The 18,461-nt window shown below is 37.8% G+C and overlaps 1 protein-coding gene across 1 annotated transcript in view; it reads left to right on the top strand.

Annotated features, from left to right (window-relative positions):
* LOC107197615 (fidgetin) overlaps positions 1–18,461 on the top strand; it is a 33,919-nt gene that overhangs the window by 4,926 nt on the left and 10,532 nt on the right. The gene's annotated exons all lie outside the window — the stretch shown is intronic.

An 18,461-nucleotide genomic window follows, 5' to 3' on the forward strand; every position in this document is an offset into this window, starting at 1 on the left:
TCTACCTCTCTCTTTTGCCCTGTTCTCTCTTTCTCTGTAGCTCTTTGCTATTTCTGTTTCTCTCGTTTTATCTATCTCTCGCGTTTTTATCTTCTAGTGCCATTACCTCTCTCTGTATCTCTTGTTCTCTGCCTCTTTATACTGTACCTGTCTCTCTTTCACTGTTTCTCTCTCTCTCTCTCTCTCTCTCTCTCTCTCTCTCTCTCTCTCACCCTCTGTATGATTCTACCTGCCTCTCTCTTTCTCCCTCATTTTCCCTATTAGTTACTTCACCTCTATCTCCTGCTCTGTCCCTCCTTCCTTTGTGGGTCTCTCGCTTCTTTCTCTTTATTGTTTTTCTCTTTTTCTATCAGTTTTCCTCTTTCATTTTCTCTCTCTTTCTCTCTCTCAGTCTTTTCTCTTTCTCCATCAGTCTACCTCATTCATTCTCTCTCTCTCTCTCTCTCTCTCTCTCTCTCTCTCAATCTTTTCTTTCTCTTTCTCTATCAGTCTACCTTATTCTTTTTCTCTTACGGTCTCTCTCTCACAATCTTTTATTTTTCTTTCTCTATCAGTCTACCTCATTTATTCATTCTTTCTCTCTCAATCTTTTATTTCTCTTTTTCTATCAGTCTACCTTATTCACTATCTCTTAATATTTTCTCTTTCTCTATCAGTCTACCTCATTCATTCTCAATTCTCTTTCTCTATCAGTCTACCTCATTCTTTTTGTCTGACGCTCTCTTTCAATCTTTTATTTCTCTTTCTCTATCAGTCTACCCTCATTCATCCTTTCTTTCTATCTCTCTCTCTCTTGTCTCTCAATCTTTTATTTCTCTAGCAGACTTTCTCATTCATTCTCTCTCTCTCTCAATCTTTTATTTCTCTCTTTGTAGCAGTGTTCCTCATTTATTCTTTCTCTCTCAATATTTTATTTCACTTTCTCTATCAGTCTCTCTCTTTTTCACTCAACCTGTCTCACCCCATTTCTCTCTGTAGTTACTTTACCTCTCCTACTGTCTCTCTCTCTCTATCTCTCTCTCTCTCTCTCTCTCTGTGAGTGTGTGATGAGAGAGGGATATATATGCAGAGCAGATTGCTTTGCTGGGTGGTGTTTAGCTCTGAGCTCGGGGTCGGAGTTTCACAGATGGTGTTGGAGGGAAATTGCAATCCTTCCAGCAATGTTCATCACGCCAACCAGACAGCCGAGCCCAGAGAAGCTGCAGCCACATGGACGCTGCAGAGAGCAGCAAGTAGATGACCGTTCAGGATGTGCTCTACATGTGGAGCTCTGTTAAACCACCTGATGATGTCTGGGTGCTCTGGTGGGCTCTTCTGAACAGTTCAAGAAAGTGATGATCCCCATTTCTGCTGTTTATTACTTTATAACACATGAATTGGATCCTGGCAGTTGTTTTTTTCTTTTGTGTCAAAATTTCATATTCGTTGGACCAATAGAAACACTTCAAAACTACTTTAAATAAAATATTTTTACCTTGACTTCGATCTAAAGTTAAAAAAGATTTTTTTTGTACAGTTTTAAATGACAAAGTATTAAGACACTTTTCAAGAATCAGTATACTGAGATTCCCCCTGGCAGAATCTCAATTTTAAAAAAATGCATTAAAATGGTAATTCTCTTTCTATAAGGATTCCATTCTGAAGATATGAGGGTGTAAAACAGCTGATCTAGTGAAATTGTCCACATTGATCATTAGTTTGATTTGTAACAAGTCTTTGCTACATTCAGAGTAATCATGTATTACTACTTGATAGTTTTTATTTAGCATTACATCAATTTGAAGTTGTTTTTTATAGTTTTTGCTTGAATACTGTAAAGATTCAGTGCATGACCCAGAACAAAAGGAAATCGTGGAGTTTATGTAGATCTGTGGAAACAAGGCACACCTGTGGAAGATAACGAGGGGGCAGGGTAACAAAGGCACAGGTGATAACACTGATGACAGGGCGTGGCTAAGGCAGGGCCTAGGACAGAGACAAGGCAACAACAAAACAGGGCCATGTGCTTCAAGAACAAATGTGGAAGAAATTATAGAGGCTGGGAAATGACAGAAACAGGCAGGGAGAAAAGCAAGACAGGAACAGGAAGCACAAAAAAGGAAGAAAAACAAGACAGACAGGGCTAAGGTGTGACAGATACAGTTATCTGATGTTGGGTTTAATCAGTTGTGAGTTAATATGTTCGTACAGTATGGCCTTACCTGAGACTTCTCTCAAGTCTCTGCAATTCCTCTAAGATTGATAATGCACTCTTTTTTTGGCCCAGCTTATCCCAGAGTCGTTTGAAAATTTGAATAAGTTTGACTACATAAAGTCATAAATAGAAACTACAGTGTAAGAAACAGCTGTAAATTTGCTCTAATTTTGGTACTCTTGGTAATATTATTCTGTTATTATAAAAAATCTGTCTCTAAAATTAAAATCCATTGTAAATTAACAGCCAGTTTTAACAGTGTTTGTAACATTTAATTTAGTGTTTAGCTGATCAAGATTGATATCAATATCTCCACAGAACGTTCATATCAATCCAGCCTTGGCTGAGACTTTTCATATCTGGAATTCTGAAATTTAGCTAGATTTTTGGACACATATGCACACACTCACCCCCACCCACACACACATACACACCCACACACACACACACATAAACTGAGTAAGCACTTCTCTGCACTGTGCACTATGGAGACCACCAGCTGGGTCAGTTCTGGGGTCACTGAATTGAATTCATGAATTTGTCCTCAGAGCTGAATAGGAATGAACCTGTGTCTCTTTGTTGGGGTCAAACTCTGCAAAACAATGCAACTGTGTGTGTGTGTGTGTGTGTGTGTGTGTGTGTGGTGTAATTTGGAGGTGAAGTGAGGGCTTTCTTGAGATTTCTCTCTAGAAGAACAAGCAACTCCCAACGATTCACACATTCTTATTTTCTGCTCCCTGTTTTCTCTCAGTGTCTCTTAACCTCTCTCTTTCTCTCTCTCACTCTCTGAAGTGAGCTCTCAGAATGGCATTCAGTTTATCTCAGATGTGTTCATCATTTCCATATGAGCCAAAAATATTATTTAACATGTATAGAACAATATTTTATTAATGTGGAAAATGGAAATTAAGTGCTTCACTAATTGTAGAAATGACAATCTATGTCTGTTTGAACAGGTTTAATCATAAGGATATTTACACTTCATTTGAACAAAGAGATAAAAATTAATATGACTAAATGTTTTTTAAATATTTATAAAATGTAAGTATATGTACATTAGTTGGAAGTTAGAAATCACGGATTTCGAACAATTCTGAGATTTTTGTTAACCCCCTGTCAAAGGTCTCAGAGAGTTCTTTGAATCTGGTCATGGTGATCGACTCACTTCCACAGTTAAGATCACACCAAACTCATGTCTGAAGCAGTGTTCATTTCATTAACGAAAACTTTGACAAAAAAAAAAAAACATTTGTTGATTACCTATTTTTCATGACAAAAACGTCACTGGGGAAAGGACGCACACCAAATGACAAAAGAACTTTTTTCGGGTATTTTATTCTGATTTAGTTGAATTTAAAACAATAAAAATAAAATTAATACACTGTAAAACCCTAACTTAGAACACAGTACAGTATTTGGTAGTGGCACTAATTACAGAAAATAGATAAATAACATTAATACCACATAAATACCATTAACAGAGCTCTTTTTATATTTGTTTTTAAGCTCACCTCGATTTACTCAGCTTTACTCAACAAGACTTGAGCATTTCATCAAGAGAACTTGGACAAACAGCTTCTGTAACCCAGAAAAATACAAGGCTTGACCACGAGGAGCACACTACCCCACAGAAACAATGCCATCTGCCCGCATCTCTTATTTCATTAGGATGGCTCTGGATGGATCCTAAAATGGAGCACCACCATTCACTGCAGCTTGAGCCTCCTTCTCTACCATGCTCTTAGCTCCTCCCTTTCCTCTCTCAGGGTGACAACACTTCTGATTGTGTTTCTTAAAGTTACAGACACACATTTTAAAGGTGTATTCTCAATTCACCACCTGGCTACATAAGTAAACAAGAATTATGAATTTGATTGACTGTTGTTTAATGAATGACAACTAAACGAAAATGTCAAAGACTGACAATGGGAAAATTATTTGTAATAATTAAAAAATTAAAAAATCTGACTAGTGATTGCAACAAATAACTCTAACATTTCAAATCTGCCAATAAAACGTACATTTGTTTTAATTCAATATACGTTTTCTAAAATCTAAAACAGTAAGTATTTTAGGAATTGAATTCACTAAAACTAGACTAAAGTGTTGTTTGCTTTGGTCGCCTAAAACTAGACTAAAACTAATACTAATTAAGTGACTGAAGTGTGACTAAAACTATTACATATTTTAGTTAATAGACTAAAACTAAATCAAAATCACATGTCAGAATTAACACTCTAAATATCTCTAGACATTTAAAAAATAGTATCCTATCCACAGCATAATGCCATTTTTGTGTTTGAGGCAGCAGCAGTATGTGGACGAGCATTGTCCTGTTGGAATTGCACATCGGAGCTTGTGTAAATATTTCCCATGCCCGTCTAAATGTCTAATCATTATTGTTTCTGGTAACTTTTATCTTGCTTCTGAATAGCATTGCAATCTGTGACTTTCCACTATGTGATGAGTTTTTATTACACCAACTAGGGTTCCGCTCTTGCTATTGTTAAACCAAACTTTCAGTAATATATAGAAACCTTTTTGTAAACAATGAACCACCCCTGACAGTAGTCTTGCGCTCTGGTTCTGGATGTCATTGGCTCTGATTATGGTCAGATAATGAATATGTGATGACGCATCACTGCGTCCTGCTGGGTGCAGAGCTTACTTATGTGGGTGTTTTTTTTTTTTTTTTTTTTTTTTTAAGGTGTTGTTGAGATATGGTTGGATGGAGGTTGAGAATTTTTGGAAACGCTAGAATTAGCGTGGACAGGAACTGGGTGGTCAGAGTATCTTCAGAATGATCTGATGATATGTGTGGATGAAGCTTCAGTCACTTCTATCTCTCTCCTCTCTTCCTCAATATCTCCTCCCCCAAACCAGCAGCCGGCAGAGCTGACTTTACCTTCCGTCTAAATATTAGGAAATCCACACAGCTATATTTATCATCATACACATACAAATTCAGCTTAGAGTGTTAGACCATCTCTGGCTCTCTGCATGCGCTACAGAATACTGCTAATGACCTCTTATTTGCGTGGTTGCACCTTTAATTTTCTTCAATTAGTTGATTAATCTAATAATCTAACAACTGATTTAGCAATTATTTAAAGAGGTTATTGTGTATGTGTGCTCCCCAATTAAAACAATACAAGCATAATAATTAGATCTGTTACAATAACTGTTTTTGTTTGGATGACATGTTGTCCTAGAAATAATTGCTCTAAACTGTATTATTGTTATTTTAAGCCATTTTATGGCAGGGATATACTGATAATATAATAGCATATATGCATTACCAAATGACACTAAATAAAATGAAAAGTTGTAGCACTTTATTTTAGGAGTGCAATGTTCTAAAGTTCAACACCACAGTTAGTATAGTCTATACAAAGCCATCTAAGTGAAAAAACCTTTAATACAGCTCTGGAAATTGCTAAAATAACAAAAAGATGCAGAGCTTTCAGACTTCAAATAATGCAAATAAATCATGTTCATATTCATAAAGTTTTAAGAGTTCAAAAATCTATATTCGGTGGAGTTGGTATTCCATATGGGCCCTATCATTACAGCCCTTAACCCTAACTAGGCCCCGTGTGCAGTGTACCCATGTTTAACCCCTCCTGCTGCAATCACTGACCCTGATCACTGATATCTATATATGGGGTCAACATTGAGATAGTGGGCTACCAATACAGGCCCCACATGAGCATGTGATCTGGGTGACTGGTCAGTTGCTACCACTGTAACCATATAATCAGTGCTATTCATTTTAACCATCAGTGTCTCTAATGTTATGGTTCTGTTCTTAATATTTCTCTTACACCTTTCTAGATTGCTCTATTTACAGATTGTCCCCCATTTCCCCTAAAACACACACACACACACACACACACACAAATTGACACGTACACTCAATTTTCTACGACATCACACTCTCGTCACACTTCACACTTTCTACACACACACACACACACACACACTGTCAGTTTTTAATCCCTTTCCCTCCAGACGGCCGCTGTATCTCTGGTGCAGAACTGTCAGCGCTGATTGAGACATTTAATACGTTAACGACCTATTAAAGGTGCGTGTCGGCGTCAGGCCGTGCGATCAGATCTGGACGGCTCGCCGTGTTCTCCGCTTTGTGGCCGCAAATTAACGCGGCGCTCTTCTAATTAAGAGAGCGAAATGGCGCGCGCAGCTCAATTGGTCATCGACATGCGAGACGCTCGCCTGTCGATTAGAGCAACAGAGGAAAGTGATTTAAAACCTGGCTACAATTTTGTTTCCGACACATTCAAAATAATCTCCTGGAGTGGGGGATGGGGTGAGGAGAGAAAACACAAAGAGCTTAAAGACTTTGAGTCCTATTTTATAGGCGATCTATAGGCGAGGTATCAACCACGCAGCTTGATTTAGGGTGTGTCAGTGTGTGTTTAAAATCGTAAGGATGCAAAAACACGGCTTCTGTGGCTGGAAACAACTGTACTAATTCGTAATTAATACTTAATTAAACATGGGTGTGTTTTGGCCGGAACATTAAATAAACCAAACAGCTTGTCACTTTCCATTACCTTTAAGAGCCAAGTGCGCTCTGACTTTGGCGTGTTGCTATTCTAACAGTGCAGCACTTCTGATGAATGGATGGATGGATACATTATAGATCCTAAAGAAACTTTATTAGCCAGCAACAGTTACAGAATACAACACAAAAGCACAAACAGAAATAATAAGGGTGATACAATATAATAAAAAAGAAGCAAGTAAAGGTGCAGTGAGAAAATTAAAACTATTATAAGAGATCCTTCATTCCGAGAGCCATCAGACTCTTTAACTCCTCCCATCAGGGACGGGATGCTGCTGCTGACTGAGTTTAACCCAGTCACACCATATGGACATTATTCAACCACTTTAATTCTTAATTCTTTACACTTTACATCACTCATGATTGGGTGTTCACATATTCACTTCTCAAAACTATTATGTAACGTATGCATACTTATATTTCTATTTCTATGGCACATCAGTCATTTTTATAATCAATGTCATTGCACCTTGCACTTGGGTCTGTTAATTATTTAATGAATATTAGCAACATCTACTGCACTGCTCCGTTTACAGATAGATCTTTACCTTGTATGGGAAGTTTTTTCTTATGTATTTTTTATTCTTCTGTGTTTTAATTTATGTTTGAATATGTTTCTTATTGTGTTGTGTTGTTGCTGCTGGATGCCTAAATTTCCTTTGGGATAAATGAAGTATCTATTTATCTATTTATCTATCTATCTATACAAGGATATATAAATAAAACAATATAAAAACTATAAAAAGTATGAAGGTAACCTGAATGTAAATAGGAGGTAGTGCAGTAGTACTAAATAAAAGGAGGTATCATCAGCATATACACTAAAAAACCTGAAAAATAAAAAGCCGTCCAAGTATTGTATTGAGTAGAATGTAAAAGTGTCCCGGAGTGCAGATGTACATGTTGTACAGTAAGAGAAAAAAACAACATCCAGTTTATTACAGGAGGCATTAACTTACTTGGCATAAAAAGTATTGACTTGTTGGTTTTTATTTTGTTCTTATAGGTATTTGAATGATATTGTTTTAATCAAAATTAGGATCTGTATTGTGATATAAGATTTTGGACCATATTGATAGGAACCGCTGTACATAATTTAGCAAAAATGCAAACTGTTTCCGTGTTTATCAACATCTATAATAAGCCACCACTCATCCACCAGTTTAAAAGCTAGATACAGTTTCAGCAACCACATATTTCCCACTACTGGCACATTATTCTAAGTAATATATGGGCCACCAGTAAATAGCATGAATAATGTGGTTCAGTCCACATTAATGCTGCTATCAGGGCCCACTTTTTACACCATAATCACTTTTCAAGATGCTTACCCATTCTAAAACCACCACTCCTCAAATGCCACTCCCCAGGTTTGCTGTTCATTATGAAAAATGCCACAGTTCCATATAGAACCACAATAACTCAAATAACCCAATGAAATACATCTCTCTAAATCTCTAAATAACAACCTAATACCTATTTAAAACATGCCAAATAAAACCTCTTTATTTAGCTTTGGTTTCTCTCTCTATGCTGAAACCTCCATGTGAATGTCTCTCTGACTCTGTGAATGGCTCATTCATATTAAAGCAGAGTTAAAGGGGTTCCACACAGCACTTCCAACAAAGCCCACCAATCCCACACAACAGCCAGACTGTTCACACCAGATTTCATGTTTTCTCTCTCCTCTTTCTCTCATACACACACACACACACACACACATTAATCTCTCACACACCAGCTATACTCAGACTGAAAGTGAGTGTAGGCTTGTAAAAGTTCTCAGTCAAAAGCACTTTTGTGATGTGGAAGGTTTGTGACGGTTTGGCCGTTGTTTTACTGTGCAGTTGAAATGATCCCGAGTTGCTAAAAGAAAAGGACAAAAAAAAACGAAACAAAAGTTAAATCACACGAAAGAGAACAGCATATATCTATATTGAGTGGCACGAAAAAGTATTTGCCCCCTTACAGATTTCTTTTGTGTTTGCATTTTTGTCATACTTACATTTTTCAGATTATCAAACAAACTTTAATATCAGACAAAGATAACCTAAGTAAATTTAAAAAGATTTCATTTATTAAGGGAAAAAAACTATCCAAACCAATCTAGCTCTGCGGTCCCCTATAAATGAACTGTGGTTAATCACACTTTTTAAAAGCTGAGTTCAATTTTACTAACCAAAACCAGGCCTTACTACTGCCAGACCTGTAGAATCAAGAAATCACTTTAATAGAATCTGTCTGATAACATGAAGCAGCTAAAAGATCTCAAAAAGCAACACATTATGCCCCGAAAACGAAGTCATTGACATCTACCAGTCTGGAAAAGGTTACAAAATCATTTCTAAGGCTTTGTGCTTCCAGGAGTAAACACGAGGTAACCGCACGGCCTCCATCCACATGGTTGGGCACGTGCTTGTAAACCCGCATGTCGAAAGCTGTGCACCTCAGTCCAGCACAAAGCCTGTTACTGTTGTTTTGCTGTTTTCCTTGGGTTTTGAGTGCTTGGCGCTGACTCAGCTCTTGATTGGTCCGGATGGAGGGTGGGGGTGGGGGGTTTTGGGGGGGGGGGGGGGGGACTGGTGACGTCATGGGCCCTGCACTGTTTAATATCACGATAGATATAGTCGAAAAAAGAGCATTTGCAGTGTAATTTTTTTTCAATATTGTGCTGCCCTAATTCCTAGTTCTGTTGAAATCTAAAACTAAAGACCTCATATGTGGACATTTTTTCTCAGAAACTAATCCATGTAAAAAGATAATTCTTTGTTTTTACACTAATCAGGTGCCAGTTAGCACAACTAGTAAAGAGAAATAATAAGATCAAGCCATGCAAGAGGTTGGGTCTTATATTCAGTAGGGGTGTAGGAAAAAATTGATTAGAGCTCGAATTGCGCTTTTAACATTGAATGATTCAGAAAAATTTTACTGTACCACAGAGCTTTTTAACTGCAGCACGGAGCTCATACTGTCTCACGGAGCTCACCTACTGTCCTGCAGAACTCTTTAACTGTCCTGCGGAGCTCTTTAACTGTTAAAGAGCTCCGCAGGACAGTAGATGAACTCCTGAGTACAGTTAAAAAGCTCCTCGGTAAAGCTAAAAAGCTCCGTGTGACAGTAGGTGATTGTCACGATGTTTGTTGTTGCGCCGCTTAAGTATGGAGGATGAAGAATCGGATGAAGAATTCTGAATCGAATTGTGGGATTCCCAAAGATTCACAGCCCTAATATTCAGGATATATCAGTGTGACATAAAGAGAGAATCTGTCCATGTAGATGAAAAGATGTAGAAGAAGATCTTTAGTGCTCAGTCATTGAACTGTAGTGTGAAACCAAACCTTACCGGATTAAATGTACAGAATGTAACAAACACATGAACCTTGAGTGCAGACTCTGGTCCAGACAGTCACTGTTTTCACTGACTGTGCTCTGATGTATCAGGAGCTCAGTGGTGACCGACAAAAGGAGAGTTTGTCCTTTTTATGTGGAGTTACGCTCTACACCCATCAGGCATTATTTGATGTCATTGTTCATGGGGAGTGTGTCTCTGGTGTAGTGTGTGTAGTAAGCGATTGTGGCGTATGGTGTGTGTGTGTGTGTGTGTAACATGTCTGGATCCTCCTGTTAAAGGCTTTATCTGATTTAGTGTTGCGCTGCTGGCGACAGTAATGGGTGTTTAATTACTCAATAAAAGCGTTTTATAGATTCAGCAGAGCATGTGTGTGTGTGTGTGTATGTGTGTGTGTGGATGCCTGTATTGATTTAGCTGGTAGAGGAACTGGAGATTTCACAAAGGAGAAGAGAGCCTGGTCGTCTGTCGATGCTGTTTTTTTTAATACTCGCTTACATGCATCATACACACACACTTGCAGGTGTGATTTTTGCTACAGGTTTTTATTTTTATATATATTTAATACAAGATAAATTGTAGACTTTGTTTGGATCGCCTACCATTTATAAACAATTCATCTAAAAGGTTAACTGTAACAGACTTAAAGGCTAAAACAAATCCAAAGCCCTGTTCAGATAGGATTAGTTTTACCTTGGGAGGTAGAGTAATGTTTGTAAAATGTACAATCTGTGGATCCTTAAAAAGTCAAAAAGGGGACATATCATATCTCTTTTTACTGGTTAAGAATAGGTTTTAGGTTAGAATAGGTTTTTGGGCTATACAAAACATCCTCATGAAGCTCTTTGCACAACAGAAGCCTCTGATAGAAGGTACAGATCCCTCAGTCAGACGAAGTCTGCTGGTTATTCCTGCTATGTATTCCTGTCCACCGTTCTCAAAAGAAAAGCTTTTTTGTAATGTTTATAGGGTCAGTTGAGACCCAAGTGTAAATACTAAAACCCACAAAAAGTTAGTTTTGCATAATATATCACTTTTAAAAAGGGTTACATACGATGCAAAAACAATTATATAAAAAAATACCCTTTAAACGTCATAGTAAATAGCAAAACAAAAATAATACAAAGACAAAAATTGACAGTTTTCAAGATAGAATTGTGTGCTATTATCATGATTTTTTTTGCAAAAATAGTGGTGATATAAAACTGATAATTTATGTTTGTTTGAAATATTGATTTGTCAGAAAATCGAGGAATCACATCTTGATCACAAGCTTACTGTAAAGTTTGTAAATATAGTGTTGGTTATGTGTGCCTTTTGCTTTTGTGTGTTAAAAAGCTTGCAGATACCCCAAAATACTCTCTCTATCTCTCTCTCACACACACACACACACACACACACACACACACACACACACACACACACACACACGCGCGCGCCCGTTGGATCTGTGCTGTTATTGGAATCTGAATTAAGGAAAATAAACTAAAGCATGTCAGTAAAAAAACAAGTGAGAAAATAGGTCTTTTTTCACTTTTAAGGATAATGAAACATCCTTCTCTAGAGAAGTGGAGAACATTGCTTTAGGAAATAGGGACTGTGTGTGTGTGTGTGTGTGTATGTGTGTGTGTGATGAGTCTTCCCTAGAGGACTGGAGGTTAGGGGCTATATTGGAACAACAGAAAGGCATTCTCCCAAGCACCCACACACACATACACACACTCTATCTTTCTCACTTGTGCGTGCACCCTCACGCGCACACACACACACACACACACATACCCTGGGTCAGCAGGTTTGGAGATAATGGGATTGTCATGGCTGTTGTGTAGGAACAGAACAGAAAGTTATAGATTGAGAACTTTGTGGCGACAGCGAATTTCAGCGAGCTGCAGACTCGGGGAAAAAAAATCACCACTTAAACTCAGTGCCCACTAACAACTGACCAACAGACCGCCTCTCCTCCACACACACACTCACACACTCAGCTCCAGAGCTAGCAGCACGTAGAGGAGGGAAACTGCATCACTGTGTTTTGTGGTGAATCATTTGTTTCTTTTTTGGATGGTTGGAATTAGATCTGACAATATTTTATCCCAGAAATATTTGCAATAAACAGTATTATTCTCATTCTCATTTCGCTGATATAAATATAATATAAAATAATGCAATTAATATTTAATGCAATTGCACCGTTTTAAAGCACAATCTAATTATTAAGAATATTTAGAAACTGCAGTTGGAACATTTCTTAAAACCACACATATATATAAAAGTCAATCATACTAGTTTATTCACTTTAATGTTTTTTTTTAGTAAAAAATAAATAAATAAATAAATTGATGCTATATTGAGACAAGCAAAAGTAATAAAATAATGTCCATATATTGTACAATAAATAAAAAAATCACATTTAGAATCACTTATTGAAGAGTTAATACCAGAGGTACACTACTCATATATAGCACTTCTAAATCCTCTTGTGGAAGCTCCCCAGGTTTATTTTTTTTTGTATCTAGTACCTGATTTAAACTTTTATGTAATGTTTTTTTGTATTTTTTTGGGGTGTGTTGTTTTGTTCTCATGGTGTGTTTATAGGCATGAATATTAATTATAATCCAGACAGTGTATCTTTATACTTCAATCATTTGATACAAATTTACTAAACACTTCTGTTTGGCGGAAACCAAGTACTTGTGGGGGAATAAAAAGAAAATCTTGTGGAAAAATCATTGTAATACTAGGCCTAATCATAATAACCACGAATTTATTTATTTTTTTATTTTTGTTTATTTTTATCCCATTTTCCTCAATTTACAAGGTCAAAGACCCAACCAGGAGGGTGAAAACTAGCTCATGTATCGGAGGAGGCATGTGCTAGTCTTCACCCTTCTGGTGTTGGGGCATCACTAGTGATAGGGATAAGGAGTCACCCGTCGGCTTTTTTCCGACTCCTGCTGATGATGCAGCATTGCCGAGTAGCGTCACAGCGGAGGAGGAAAGCGCGGCGACTCGGTTCCGATACATCAGCTCACAGACGTCTCGTGCTGATCAACATCACCCTTTCTGGAGAGAGCAAGGCCAATTGTGCTCTCTCGGGGCTCCGGCAGCTGATGGCAAGCTACATGAACAGGATTCGGACCTGAGCGATCTTCTGATCATAGTGGCCGGCAGCGCTTAGCCTGCTGGACCACTTGGAGCCTAATAATCTCATAATTAAAATTAAAATATGTAAAGCATGTTATTAGATACAAGCAATACAAAAGCAACCTATCAGCACAGCAGAGCCAGGGGAGAAGCTGTTCGTGCTTCTCCTGCAGAGACTGAAGTGGAATTGAAATGAGCTAACAGCTCAATAAACATAATTTAACCAGGTCTAATAAACAAATATACACTAGACAGAACAGTGTCAAATTTTGTAAATGCAGACCTTCACGCTTGTATATATAAAATAAACCTTCATGGGTGGGTTGGGTTGAGTGTAGAGTCATCTCTCATTGAGTGAATCTATTCACAAATCAAGTGCAGATTTGAATCAGTGATTTAAAACATTGTTTACAAGCCCATGCGTTTGTGTGTACAGCCACAGAGAAACTCAAGATACGAACTGAGAACTGAGAAGTAAAGCAGTAATCAAACAAAATTACTGTGAAAGAAACTTTGAAGGAGCGTTTATTATTGAGTGTTTTCCACAATTAATTAATTACAGAGTTTTTAGAAACAGTAGGATTTCTTTCTAGCTCTACAGGGGTTGGACAATTAAACTGAAACACCTGGTTTTAGACCACAATAATTTATTGTCCCGACACACAGTTCTGGTGGAAACAGAAGAGTTGAGGTGCACATTGAGTTCTGCCGTGATTTGAGCAGCCGTGATTTTATGTTTTTTTGGATACAATCCGGGTTAGCACCCGAAAATCCTTTCAGACAGCTTCCTCTTACAGCGTCCACAGTTAATCCTGTTGGATGTGGTTGGTCCTTCTTGGTGGTATGCTGACATTACCCTGGATACCGTGGCTCTTGATACATCATAAAGACTTGCTGTCTTAGTCACAGATGCGCCAGCAAGATGTGCTCCAATAATTTGTCCTCTTTTGAACTCTGGAATGTCACCCATAATATTGTGTGCATTGAAATATTTTGAGCAAAACTGTGCTCTTACCCTGCTAATTGAACCTTCACACTCTGCTCTTTGTGTTGATGTATTGAGGCATTCTTGAGTTACTAAGCCGAGAAAACGACAAGGTGCGATTTTAGTTTTACATGTCCTCCTCCAGCTTTGAATAAATTTGTTGTGCTGCTTCCGGTTGAAGCAACCGTTTTCAAACACATCTTGTTTGGTCTGTGTCCGTGGCTGTAAAACCGAACTCTGTGTGGTGTGTGTGTGTGTGTGTGTGTAGGGAAAGTTTGCGGCAAAAGATTTATTCTAAAATATGGGAGCTAAGGTTGTGAAAGTTAAAACTAAGAAAAAAATGATTTTCATAACAACACATCGTCCTTAACTGTAAATTCAAATTAATCGATAAAATTGATTTATCGCCCAGCTCTACTATGTAATGTATTTTTATTGAATTAATATTACTTTCTAGACATCAGTTTTCACTTTAAGATTAAAGAGCGTTTTTTTTTTTTATTATTGTCAAAAAAATCCAAATTATATTGAGCATAATTCCCTTTATAAAAGTAATAAAAAGGAAAACACCAAAGGGGTGTATACTTTTTATAGGCACCATTTGCATCAGCAGATATTTTATATCATTATCAGACCACAAGCTCTGTATCTCAACTTTTTTACACATTTAAATCCTGTAAATTCAGTGCATTTTTCAGTGCTGGAAAGCTATCTGTAGCTGTCTCAGCTCGCTGAAGAGTCTTCATCATGTAGAAGAGTGGAGTCTAAAAGACAGATCTTTATCTTTATTTAGGCTCATCCTGAAGAGCTCTTCTTTCCCCTTGTGGAGTGTCTGACGATTGACTGGCGCGAGCGTCTGAGACGAGTGTCTGATGTTGCTTCTGGATGTGAGATTTTATTTTAAAGCAGCATGCGTTAATCAGATGACAGGAGTGTGCTAGTGTTGTGTTTGGCTCATTTTTTTTTTTTTTTAAGGATGTGACGTTAGTTAGACATCGCTGTTTCATTTAGTCTTAAATGCTGCTTCTCGCTCCCTTTCATACCTCATTTACGGGTTATCCAGAATTAATTACTGCTGTCACGCTGTCAGCTTTGGCACATATGGAGGTGAACAAAAGGTGTTTTGCCAAAGCGCTGAAAAGCACGCTTTATCTCAGAGTCTAGAGATGTTTCAGCTTTAGAACTTTATCTGACTTATGAAAGTGATCTAATTTCATCAAACATTTGTTGCACCCAGAAGGAAGTGTGAGATTGCAGTGATATTCAGAGTGGAGATAAAGGTTACCAGAAACAATACAATATTCAAAATGTGCTATCCTATGCAGCTTAAGGCCAAATCCCATTTCACCCCTTGGCCCTACCCCTTATCCCTACCCCTTCAAGTGTAAGTGTAAGTGGGAAATCCTCCCTCTAAGAATTGGGACAACACTTTAAGCACCCAATACATCATCAAGAGCGCTAAAGGTTAGTAACCTAGCTGCAGGTTAACTATTTAACTTAATGGCTTTATTGTATGTCTTCAGGAAGGTGGGAGATGGTGCAGAAATGAATTATCATTGTCCATTCCTTGATTCCTCTCTAATGAGGAGGTGAAATTAGCTTTGATTAGCTTCTATTGTATTTTATTTTTCCGTTCCGCTTTAAATGCTGAAGCCCCTGCTGTCTTTTGCACCATTTAAGGTGGAACGGGAAAGTTAGCTATCTAGCTAGCTACTGAGACAAACTACTAGCTATCTTTTTTATGCTTGTTTTGGAAAATTCGTCTATAAAACTTTGAAACTACGAATTAAACTATGGTAATATAGTGATAATCATCACATTTTTAACAAGGAAAATACTTACATTAACCTACATTTTTGCGTTTCTTTGGTCGCTTGTTCTGCCATCTTACCAGTAATTCTCATACCCCTCAGTTTAAAGTGTCCCTTCCCTTAACCTACCCCTTCAGCCTAACACAAATCAGGACACGCCTACCCCTTGGTGTGTATGCGTAAAACAGAGGGGTATTGGTAAGTGGTAGAGCCAAGTGGTGAAATGGGATTGGGTCTAAATATTCACACAGATTCCTGCAGATTTTGTGGCAGGGGTGGAGTATTAACACTGCGTCACATAGCAAGATTAAATAAATCAGTTAAATAAGTGATACTTTTGCATGGGCTGGCCATGGCATAGTATAGCATCTGTGTCTTCAAGGCAGGGTCTTGAGTTGGGCCGTGTGTCGTTTTAAAATATTCAGTACCGATATAATATATATTTTAAATTGTAGACTGTGACCATGAGAGACTCCATTATTTTAGATCTTGTTGGAATGAAAACAGTGAGTATTATTTTGGTGCTTTAATAAGAACAAAAGCAACAGCACTACTTATTTGTACCTATTTATAATCATGATTAGTTTTTTTTTAAATGCTGTATTTCCCTGTATTTTGAGAGGGGGGACAGTAATAATAGTGTAGTGTGGTTTAGAGTCAGAGGAAAAGAGAGAGAGCGCATCACAGCAGTGTTGTATGGATGAATCAGACTTTAGACCACTTCAACATGTTTATATCACTGTTCACGTTTCTGTGCACGCTCTCTGCTTTGGTGTGCGCCGTCACGAAGAACAAGTGCAATTATTCACAGTTAATTACAGAATATTGTTGTGAATAATCTGATTAAATTTTTAATCGATTGAGACCACTAGTGCGAATACATTCAGTGTATCACAATTTTACCTGCTATTGTACATTTTTTTCATGCTCAAGGTAAGGCAGCAGTTTCAGAGTCTGTGCTGAAGAGAAAGTGGCGGTTTAGATGGATTCACTCAGCAATGAAAACGTTTGGTTGAAGGCCAAATACCAAACACAGTTTTCTCAGTTTTTTTAAATGAATTTTGCCACATTTTTTCCCGTTTCTGCGTTCACAAAGAGCGCCCCAGACTCCATGCGTGTTGCCATTTGATTGCATCATCAAAAACAATTGTTCTGTATAAATTATTGTTATTGAAGTAGAAATGAAGTAGAAATGTGCTGGCTGCAATGATGGTGCAACATCTTGACTTAACAACTCTCAGGTTGCTAGATGCACCATATATATATGTTTGTGTGTGTATATATATATATGTATATATATATACATATATATATATACAGTCATATGAAAAAGTTTGGGCACCCCTATTAATCTTAATCATTTTTAGTTCTAAATATTTGGGTGTTTGCAACAGCCATTTCAGTTTGATATATCTAATAACTGATGGACACAGTAATATTCCAGGATTGAAATGAGGTTTTTTGTACTAACAGAAAATGTGCAATATGCATTAAAACAAAATTTGACCGGTGCAAAAGTATGGGCACCCTTATCATTTTATTGATTTGAATACTCCTAACTATTTTATACTGACTTACTGAAGCCCAAAATTGGTTTGGTAACCTCATTGAGCTTTGAACTTCATAGCCAGGTGTATCCAATCATGAGAAAAGGTATTTAAGGTGGCCAATTGCAAGTTGTTCTCCTATTTGAATCTCCTCTGAAGAGTGGCATCATGGGCTCATCAAAACAACTCTCAAATGATCTAAAAACAAAGATTGTTCAACATAGTTGTTCAGGGGAAGGATACAAAAAGTTGTCTCAGAGATTTAACCTGTCGGTTTCCACTGTGAGGAACATAGTAAGGAAATGGAAGACCACGGGGACAGTTCTTTTTAAGCCCAGAAGTGGCAGGCCAAGAAAAATATCAGAAAGGCAGAGAAGAAGAATGGTGAGAACAGTCAAGGACAATCCACAGACCACCTCCAAAGAGCTGCAGCATCATCTTGCTGCAGATGGTGTCACTGTGCATCGGTCAACAATACAGCGCACTTTGCACAAGGAGAAGCTGTATGGGAGAGTGATACGAAAGAAACCATTTCTGCAAGCATGCCACAAACAGAGTCACCTGAGGTGTGCTTTCGCATCACTCTCTTAGACAGCTTCTCCTTGTGCAAAGTGCGCTGTATTGTTGACCCATGTATTGTTAATGTCTGTTACAACCCAAGTTGGCTCGTTGTTAAAAATGGTTGCAACAAAGGGAACAGAAGGGAAGTGAGGAGACCAGACCAGAATTAGATGTTTCACAATCAGTGATTTATTTTAAAACTGCCAAACATCAACTTAAAACAATACCAAGGCCTAAGAGTCTTAAGGCCTAAGAGGAGCCAACGGTGACGGTGCCAAAGGA

The sequence above is a fragment of the Astyanax mexicanus genome, chromosome 5, assembly GCF_023375975.1.
Source record: "Astyanax mexicanus isolate ESR-SI-001 chromosome 5, AstMex3_surface, whole genome shotgun sequence".
Classification (NCBI taxonomy): domain Eukaryota; kingdom Metazoa; phylum Chordata; class Actinopteri; order Characiformes; family Acestrorhamphidae; genus Astyanax; species Astyanax mexicanus.